Here is an 11,203-nt window from a genome sequence, read left to right as displayed (position 1 = left end):
GGCCTAAGAATTACTACGACGCGGAAAGGGGACTTTGCTATGCGGAAATACCGGCAAGTATCGCCGAGAGTACCTAGGCTATCGCCGGACGGTACTCACGGGACCCTGTCGGCCTCAGAATTACTACGACGCGGAAAGGGGAACTTTTCTATGCGGGAATACCGACAAGTATCGCCGAGAGTACCTAGGCTATCGCCGGACGGTACTTACGGGACCCTGTCGGCCTAAGAATTACTACGAGGGTCGGGGATACCGGCAAGCATCGCCGAGAGTGCCTAGGCAATCGCCGGATAGCACTTACGGGACACCGCCGAACTAAGAATTACTACGAGTACGAGAATACCGACGCGTATCGCCGAGAGCGCTTAGGCCATCGCCGGATTGCACTCACGGGACACTATCGGGCTAAACATTACTGCGAAAGTCTTTATCATACAGGGCAGGTATCGCCGAGAGGGTTTAGACAATCGCCGGACAGCCCCTTCGGGACCCAGGGAACTACGGGGATCAGGCGAGACACCAACAGGAGTCACCGGGGGCGCTTAGACGATCGTCGGATAGCGGCCTCGGGACCCTGCGGGGTCACAAACTACGGGATGGGATCATGCGGAGGGAACGCCGACAGGTATCACCGGGAACGCCTAGGCAATCGCCGGACAGCGGCCTCAGGATCCGGTCGGGCTACGAACTACTGGATGGAATCACACAGGCTCGGGCAAGAGGCGGGAGGAAGGGCAGGGAAGATGAAGCCTCGGGCCTCCAGGTTCCCTAGTGTATAGATTGTTGGTGGTCGTGCTTTGTTTCTGTTATATTACATTTCACTTTATTCCCTACCTATCGCACCGCTCAGCAGCCCGTATGCACGTCCAGAGACTCGCTTACCCCTGAACTCCCGCGCTTGTATTCGTCGAAAGCCTCCTCTTCCCCGTGGGTACGGCGTAGATGCAGGATCTCCTCTCCGTAAGTGTAGTATCGATGCAGGGTCTTCTCCCCGTAAGCGCAGCGTCGATGCCGGATCTTCCCCGTGTCACTGATAGCGTTGGCGTGAGTCCGGGCCGCCACGTGTTTTTACTTTTTCCAAGCCACTCGAATTTTTCCGCGAACACGTCCGACTCATACGACTGCTCCCAATCGACTTTTTTTCTCCTTCCACGTTTTCCCAGCTCAGAGCCGGCGTTCTGCTGGCTCTCCGATCCAGCGTCAGCCTGGGCGGCTAGCGTCGTCATCTTCCGCGGCGGCAGAGGGCTGGCGCCGTCGTTCGGCGTCTCCGCTGCGCCGGTGACTTTCGTCTCTCTGTCTCGCTGCTGGCGCGTCGTTACTTCGCTTGAGTTTTCCGCGTCTCTCTTCTGCCGTTGCTGCTGTGGGCTTACTGTTCCAGCGCTTCGTTGCTGCGTCGACGCTGGCGGCTTATCTTTTCGGCGCTTCTCGTCTTCGGCCGTCGCTGAATTGATGCTGTTGGCTACCGTTTCGGCTCTTGGTGTATTTCTCTCTCTCTTTGGCTTCCGCTGCGTTGTTGTTGTCGGGTTTTGTTTCTTGGTGTATTCCTCCCCGTTTTGGCGTCGGTGCCGTTAGGTTTCGGTTCTTGGTGTATTCCTCGCCGTTGCTGTGTCGGTGCCGTTGGGTTTCGATTCTTGGTGTATCCCTCTCCCTCTTTGGCCGCTGCTGCGTCGTTGTCGTTGGGTTTCTGCTTTCTCGGTGTATTCACGCCGTTGCTGCGTCGATGCCGTTGGTTTTCGGTCCTCGGTGTATTCCTCTCTCGTTTTGGCTGCTGCTGCGTCGTTGTTGTTGGGTTTTGGTTCTGAAAAGCCAGTGGCGTCCGCCGTGATCGCGACTTGCGTGCCCCCCCCCCCCCCATCCCTTTAAAGAAGATAATAAGCTACGTGGGCCTTAGAGATCCCTCGGGCCGTATAATATATAAAATTAATGTCATGTAGCCTTCGTGGCCTTCCCCCTCCCCCCCCTTAACCTAAAACTGAAAAGTCATTAAAGAAAAGTCCAAAAATCTTAATTCTAATAACGTAATCTCGGGTCCCTCCAATGGGAAAATGACGGCGAGCTGATGGGCGGAAAAGATGTGGGTGGAGCGTACGCTCCCTCACAAGCTACAAATGATATTGACGATCTGGATGTATTAACACCAGGTCATTTTATAATTGGAAGGCCAATATTTGGCCCGATTGAGACAATTTCAGAGAAAAAAATCGGGAATCTGGATAGATGGAGATTAATTCAGAAAATGAAAAGAGAATTTTGGATTAAATGGAAAGAAGATTATTTGCACACACTGCAACAAAGAAATAAATGGAAAATAGGAATGCAGAATATTAAAACAGGACAGATTGTATTAATAAAAGATGAAACCTGTCACCCAGCTAGATGGCCCTTGGGAAAAATAGAAGAAATACATAAAGGTAGGGACGATAGAGTCAGAGTAGTAACTATAAAACATCAAGACGGGTTGATAAAACGACCTATAACTAAAATGTGTCCATTAGCTGGAATTGAGTCAGAAGAGCAAGACTCAGGAATGACTCCGAAAGAGACCAGAAGTACGCGTAGTAGACCTCGAATGTCCAAGCTAGGACTGATGGCAGCATTGTTAATGCTTGTGTTATGTTGCCAAGTGTCAAATGCAAACATTGCTGCTAGAGGAACGGCGAAGTGGTCAATTGAAAAAATGAACAGTTCCACTTCGATGTATTTGGACCCGATGGGGGACGTTGAAATAGTCGCCTCATCCTCATCATTATAACATGGACCCGTATTTCCAAATGATAAAAAAGGGGAAAGAATTGATTGGGAAAATGAGAGTTGTGTGTGGTAAACTTTATACTTTTGAAGATCAATGCAATAATGTCTTAGATAATACGGAAAGACAAATTGCAGACCTGGAGGAAAATAATAAACTTTTCATGACTCAGGATAATAAAAGAAAGAAGCGAGCACCATTTGAGTTTATGGGCTTACTTTATCATATATTATTTGGGATAATGGACGCCGAAGATAGGGAAACGTTGGAAGGAAATATGAAAAATTTATTAGAAAACCAACATAACCTAGATGATTTAATTAAAAAACAAACATCGGTGGTAGAGTCATCGGTAAATATTCTCAAAAGAACTACCGAGGAAATAAATTTGAACTTTAGAAGTATGAGCGCTAGAGTAGAAAACATAACAGAAGCATTAAAGGAAAGTTTATATGTGTACAAAGAATCTATAACTTTCTTTATGGTATCAAAGCAGCTAAGCTCCTTGATTGAAGAGTGCGATAAAATTCAATCAGCAGTTATTAATCTACTGATAGATATTAATCATGGTAGACTAAATCCAAATATTTTAAAACCTATACAATTACAGGGAGAAATAGCAAAAATAAAAGATAACTTATTAGAAACATTGGTGCTTCCAGGAAAAAGAACAGGAACAGAATTGAAGGAAATGTACAGCCTATTAACAGCGAAAGGAATTTTTGTTTATAACAAATTAATTCTGAACGTGAAGATTCCCCTGTTTGGTAGACACGCATCCCATTTGTTTAGGATAATTCCAATGCCGGTTGAGCATGAACAAGAATTAGTCAAGGTAGATTTGAGCTCCAGGTATTTAGTATATAATTTCGAAATTGATTCCTATCATTCGATGACTGAAGCTACCTTGAACAAATGCCAAAAATGGCAAACGAATAGAAGAGTATGCGAAGGTAATTGGCCTTGGAGCAATGCCAATGATAATGCTTGTGAGATAGCTCCTTTCAAACCAAAGGGTAATTCAAATTGCGTTTATAGGAAGATAGCAGAGACAAGGTCATTTTGGGTCGAATTAGAAAGACAGGGTAGTTGGATCTTCAAAGTTCCAGTAAACACTAATGCTAGAATTCAATGTAGTAACTCAAATCAAGAACTAATTTATCTTCCGCAACAAGGAATTTTAACAATAATAAATGGTTGTACTGTGCGAACCGAAGACAAAATACTAGTACCTCATCACAGTATTCAAACAGAAAGCTACGAGCACATTTCATCCTTTTATACAAGCAATATAAGTAAAATACCAAAAATTGTTTGAAATCCATTAGCAGTACCATTAATTAACCACACAGAAGAAATGGATAAGTTAAGAAACGAATTAAAATTGTTAAAAGAAGGTCATTATGATTTAAAAGGGCTTAAGTTCCATCATGTTTCTGGACATGCGGCCTTGATTATCGGAATCATAATAATAATAATATTAATAATCTATGCCATAAGAAGAATTAAAGTAGCACGAAAACTACTACGATAGCACTTCCCTACCCACTGTAATTGACTGTAAATGATTATCTGTACTTCTAATTATAGATATGTATAAAGAAAATGTACACAAAAAGGTTCACAAGAATCAAAATACAAAACAATGCCACTTTCGGCCCTTTGCAGAATGTTCAAACATGAACATATTATCGTCAATACAATGCCACTTTCGGCCCCTTGCAGAATGTTTAAACATAAATAGATTATTGTACACATTCACTCATGTAACAACACCGATCTCTAAAGAAATCACATAAAGTAGACAAGTTATGACTGCACGGGTGTAAACAGAGATCTGTAACCCATTAATACGACAACAAAACACAAGTGGAGAAAACACTTAACAAATGCGGTCCTAAAATAAAACTAATATAAGCATGTACTCAAATAGACACCCTCAGTAAAGTGTATCCTCTGCGTAGGTCTAACGATAATTATAGACTACCAAATTGTACCTCCTACCTCATTGTCAAATCACATATAAGGCTCTGATATTAAGAATACAATTTAGTTTGAATTTACAACTCAACTCGCAAATGTCTAGACTTTTCTTTTAAGGTCTTAACACGTGTTGTCAAATACTGTTAATGTTACTTCAGGTGTGCCACAGGGAAGTCATCTGGGCCCGCTTCTGTTTATTTTATTTGTGAATGACCTTCCTCAAGTTATAACATACTTTACTACACTAATGTATGCTGATGATGTTAAAATCTGTCTGTCTTACTCTGATTGGTATTTGCACACACGCCTTCAACTGGATCTTAGTGAACTACTATTGTGGTGTTCAACTAATCTTCTTTTTCTGAACCTTTCCAAATGCAAACTTATGACATTTTACCGTCGCTCTCCACATTTTGTCTCATATGTTCTAGGAAATCATGTCCTCGAGCGAATTTCGTGTTCAAATGACTTCGGAGTCCTTTTTGATCATAAGATGTGTTTTAACAGCCATATAGCTGCAACTGTAAATAAAGCTAAGGGTGTTTTAGCGTTCATCAAGCGTTGGTCCAAGGAGTTTGACGACCCGTATGTTACGAAACAACTGTACATCTCGTTAGAACGTCCTATATTGGAGTATTGTTCTTGTGTGTGGAGCCCGCAGTATAAAGAGCAGCAGGCTGTTATTGAATCCGTGCAAAAGCAATTTTTAATTTTTGCCCTTCGTAACTTTAACTGGGACTCGGGTAGAATCTTGCCACCCTACCGGTCTGGGCTAAGTCTTATTGACCTGCCATCGTTGCACCATCGCAGAATATGCAATGGCGTAATGTTCGTGCACAAGCTCCTTCTCGGGATCGCTTACTCCCAAACTCTCTTGGGTCAGATTGACTTGGCCGTTCCATCTAGACCTACCCGTACTTTTAGGCCTATCCGTTTACCCATATGTAGGTCTAATTATGCCGATCATGAACCTTTTAGGGTTTTATGCCATAATTATAACTCCCTCTGTCATACCCTATCCCCTGAACTGTCTCTTAAACTAATTGCATGCAATATTTATAATCACTTAAATTTAGCTAACTTTTAACTTCTCTTTTTCCGCCTTTTGTAATTAAGTACCATTATTAACAGATAATTTGTTAATTTAATAAATAAATTCTAAGTTCTAAATTCTCCGCGTGGCCGTCATGGTGACTGGTAGTGAAAAATATATTCGCTTAAAGCCGGCTCAGTGCCCATTCAATAGTCAAGCCAAACTCAAAGATTCCTACCATTGCAAAGTGTTAGTTCCACGCCGTGGACGGAGAAAAGATATATCGCCAATACTTGGCCAGCCGTTCGACCGCCCGAAAAACGAGCGCCCCAGTGTATTAACATTTTTCCAATTAGTGGTGCAATTCTGTTGAGGTAATTATCCAGCCAGCTACAGCGACTCGTTGAAAAATGTTCTGTTCTTTCCGCTTAGGATTAGCAGCTTTGAAACGCTGGTCTATAAGTTACGGTTTGGGTATTCCCGGAGACACGTGCTTGGACACGTGCCCGTACCAACGTACCACCGGTTGAACCCCACCGTTCGACGCGTTCGGAGGCAGCTGATGTTACCTGCGCCCGGTACAATCTTGTGCCAACTACAGACCACGAGTAGGAGCTCGGTCCCCAGCCGGGAAGCATCGGCGGGGTCGACTTACGTCGGATTTAGTTTTATGTTCTATCTTTATTTCGAAATTAGACCCGATATGCGAAACCCTGTTTTTTTTTATCCGCTTTCTGTTTAACCACAATCGGCAAAAATGTGCAAATTAAATCAGGGAACATTCAGCAAATGAGAAGTGTATTAATACCGATTATTCTTACAGTTTTTGATTTTGGTTGCCCGCATTCATTTCATCATCATGCAAATACTCATGACAATCACACACAGCATCATACTCATCCACCCATCAAATCACCTCATCTAACACACAACGAAAGATCTTTCTGCGTGGGAGCCAAAGTTATTATTCGCCTCGTAAGTGATTATCATGAAACAAGTAAGCCATCTGAAAAATAAATGAATGTGCGGTAACTATTCCTTGGTCTTCAACCATGATCACGGTATTTAAACACGTATTACTATACCATAATATACCCGGTATATTTTTTCTGGTTTTGCACTGACCAAGTTGAAGTAATGAGGTTTAAAGTTTTCTTGTTCCTATGATGAACATGTAACCAAGTTCTTGCACCTACATATGTATACATACTCATAACCATTTTTATAGATTTAAGATCATTATACCCTACCTCACCCATATGATAAATTAAATAATAATAACTAAATAAAATTAGTTTTGAAATGAAACAAGGTTAATTAGATTATCTCGGAACCATGTGGCCTCGTTTGACAGAGAGGTGACCTACCGAAATCTTTGTTGGAGGGATCCTGACAATTAATTGGTGGCCCTGAAGGATCATGGTAGGGTGGGCGTTCTCGCCAATGGGCGATACCGCAGTCAACAAAGATCTGACTGGTGATCTTCTTCGTTTACGTATATATGCTGATCTGTCCCGTTTCCAAGTATCCTTTCCCTACTCGTACGCGATTTTTTATAAATTCTTATCTCGACCATTTGCTAGAGCTCTAAATTGGTGGTAAAATGTCCTCCATACCTACACCCCGCCGACCAGAGACAAAAGCCGAAGCCAGCGCGTACTTCATACTCCAGTTTAGTTTACATCGTCTCCTATAACCTGTACGTTTTATGCTACAGGTAAAGACATAATTGAAATGGCAATTGGTTCGAAAAGTCTGTCACGATGTTATAGCAGGGCTTAAGATGTTTTAGCACCCAACGTGGGGCCCTTTTTCGGCTTGCCCCGACCAAGAAATGTCTTACAAAAGCCATCAACAGCTATGCGAGCTGTATCTCAATGCATTGGCGTAAGACTTCTTCCTTCATCTGTTAATTCCCAGAAGATATACATGGATGCGCCTTGTATGGGTGATTGACTTCGAGTAGCTGGATTGCGTAGCAGTTTCTAAAAGAGCTGAAACGCCCGCGCTCGAGTTTAATCAAGCTACTAGGCATAGTAACGAACCGGTGCCAACTGGCCGGACAGGCACCTCCGCTAAATAGGCGGGAGGAAGGGCAGGGAAGATGAAGCCTCGGGCCTCCAGGTTCCCTAGTGTATAGATTGTTGGTGGTCGTGCTTTGTTTCTGTTATATTACATTTCACTTTATTCCCTACCTATCGCACCGCTCAGCAGCCCGTATGCACATCCAGAGACTCGCTTACCCCTGAACTCCCGCGCTTGTATTCGTCGAAAGCCTCCTCTTCCCCGTGGGTACGGCGTAGATGCAGGATCTCCTCTCCGTAAGTGTAGTATCGATGCAGGGTCTTCTCCCCGTAAGCGCAGCGTCGATGCCGGATCTTCCCCGTGTCACTGATAGCGTTGGCGTGAATCCGGGCCGCCACGTGTTTTTACTTTTTCCAAGCCACTCGAATTTTTCCGCGAACACGTCCGACTCATACGACTGCTCCCAATCGACTTTTTTTCTCCTTCCACGTTTTCCCAGCTCAGAGCCGGCGTTCTGCTGGCTCTCCGATCCAGCGTCAGCCTGGGCGGCTAGCGTCGTCATCTTCCGCGGCGGCAGAGGGCTGGCGCCGTCGTTCGGCGTCTCCGCTGCGCCGGTGACTTTCGTCTATCTGTCTCGCTGCTGGCGCGTCGTTACTTCGCTTGAGTTTTCCGCGTCTCTCTTCTGCCGTTGCTGCTGTGGGCTTACTGTTCCAGCGCTTCGTTGCTGCGTCGACGCTGGCGGCTTATCTTTTCGGCGCTTCTCGTCTTCGGCCGTCGCTGAATTGATGCTGTTGGCTACCGTTTCGGCTCTTGGTGTATTTCTCTCTCTCTTTGGCTTCCGCTGCGTTGTTGTTGTCGGGTTTTGTTTCTTGGTGTATTCCTCCCCGTTTTGGCGTCGGTGCCGTTAGGTTTCGGTTCTTGGTGTATTCCTCGCCGTTGCTGTGTCGGTGCCGTTGGGTTTCGATTCTTGGTGTATCCCTCTCCCTCTTTGGCCGCTGCTGCGTCGTTGTCGTTGGGTTTCTGCTTTCTCGGTGTATTCACGCCGTTGCTGCGTCGATGCCGTTGGTTTTCGGTCCTCGGTGTATTCCTCTCTCGTTTTGGCTGCTGCTGCGTCGTTGTTGTTGGGTTTTGGTTCTGAAAAGCCAGTGGCGTCCGCCGTGATCGCGACTTGCGTCCCCCCCCCCCCCCCATCCCTTTAAAGAAGATAATAAGCTACGTGGGCCTTAGAGATCCCTCGGGCCGTATAATATATAAAATTAATGTCATGTAGCCTTCGTGGCCTTCCCCCTCCCCCCCCTTAACCTAAAACTGAAAAGTCAATAAAGAAAAGTCCAAAAATCTTAATTCTAATAACGTAATCTCGGGTCCCTCCAATGGGAAAATGACGGCGAGCTGATGGGCGGAAAAGATGTGGGTGGAGCGTACGCTCCCTCACAAGCTACAAATGATATTGACGATCTGGATGTATTAACACCAGGTCATTTTATAATTGGAAGGCCAATATTTGGCCCGATTGAGACAATTTCAGAGAAAAAAATCGGGAATCTGGATAGATGGAGATTAATTCAGAAAATGAAAAGAGAATTTTGGATTAAATGGAAAGAAGATTATTTGCACACACTGCAACAAAGAAATAAATGGAAAATAGGAATGCAGAATATTAAAACAGGACAGATTGTATTAATAAAAGATGAAACCTGTCACCCAGCTAGATGGCCCTTGGGAAAAATAGAAGAAATACATAAAGGTAGGGACGATAGAGTCAGATTAGTAACTATAAAACATCAAGACGGGTTGATAAAACGACCTATAACTAAAATGTGTCCATTAGCTGGAATTGAGTCAGAAGAGCAAGACTCAGGAATGACTCCGAAAGAGACCAGAAGTACGCGTAGTAGACCTCGAATGTCCAAGCTAGGACTGATGGCAGCATTGTTAATGCTTGTGTTATGTTGCCAAGTGTCAAATGCAAACATTGCTGCTAGAGGAACGGCGAAGTGGTCAATTGAAAAAATGAACAGTTCCACTTCGATGTATTTGGACCCGATGGGGGACGTTGAAATAGTCGCCTCATCCTCATCATTATAACATGGACCCGTATTTCCAAATGATAAAAAAGGGGAAAGAATTGATTGGGAAAATGAGAGTTGTGTGTGGTAAACTTTATACTTTTGAAGATCAATGCAATAATGTCTTAGATAATACGGAAAGACAAATTGCAGACCTGGAGGAAAATAATAAACTTTTCATGACTCAGGATAATAAAAGAAAGAAGCGAGCACCATTTGAGTTTATGGGCTTACTTTATCATATATTATTTGGGATAATGGACGCCGAAGATAGGGAAACGTTGGAAGGAAATATGAAAAATTTATTAGAAAACCAACATAACCTAGATGATTTAATTAAAAAACAAACATCGGTGGTAGAGTCATCGGTAAATATTCTCAAAAGAACTACCGAGGAAATAAATTTGAACTTTAGAAGTATGAGCGCTAGAGTAGAAAACATAACGGAAGCATTAAAGGAAAGTTTATATGTGTACAAAGAATCTATAACTTTCTTTATGGTATCAAAGCAGCTAAGCTCCTTGATTGAAGAGTGCGATAAAATTCAATCAGCAGTTATTAATCTACTGATAGATATTAAACATGGTAGACTAAATCCAAATATTTTAAAACCTATACAATTACAGGGAGAAATAGCAAAAATAAAAGATAACTTATTAGAAACATTGGTGCTTCCAGGAAAAAGAACAGGAACAGAATTGAAGGAAATGTACAGCCTATTAACAGCGAAAGGAATTTTTGTTTATAACAAATTAATTCTGAACGTGAAGATTCCCCTGTTTGGTAGACACGCATCCCATTTGTTTAGGATAATTCCAATGCCGGTTGAGCATGAACAAGAATTAGTCAAGGTAGATTTGAGCTGCAGGTATTTAGTATATAATTTCGAAATTGATTCCTATCATTCGATGACTGAAGCTACCTTGAACAAATGCCAAAAATGGCAAACGAATAGAAGAGTATGCGAAGGTAATTGGCCTTGGAGCAATGCCAATGATAATGCTTGTGAGATAGCTCCTTTCAAACCAAAGGGTAATTCAAATTGCGTTTATAGGAAGATAGCAGAAACAAGGTCATTTTGGGTCGAATTAGAAAGACAGGGTAGTTGGATCTTCAAAGTTCCAGTAAACACTAATGCTAGAATTCAATGTAGTAACTCAAATCAAGAACTAATTTATCTTCCGCAACAAGGAATTTTAACAATAATAAATGGTTGTACTGTGCGAACCGATGACAAAATACTAGTACCTCATCACAGTATTCAAACAGAAAGCTACGAGCACATTTCATCCTTTTATACAAGCAATATAAGTAAAATACCAAAAATTGTTTGAAATCCATTAG

Source organism: Drosophila miranda, chromosome XR, assembly GCF_003369915.1.
Source record: "Drosophila miranda strain MSH22 chromosome XR, D.miranda_PacBio2.1, whole genome shotgun sequence".
Classification (NCBI taxonomy): Eukaryota; Metazoa; Arthropoda; class Insecta; order Diptera; family Drosophilidae; genus Drosophila; species Drosophila miranda.
The sequence above is the reverse complement of the archived record's forward strand: the minus strand, read 5'-3'. Positions refer to the sequence as shown.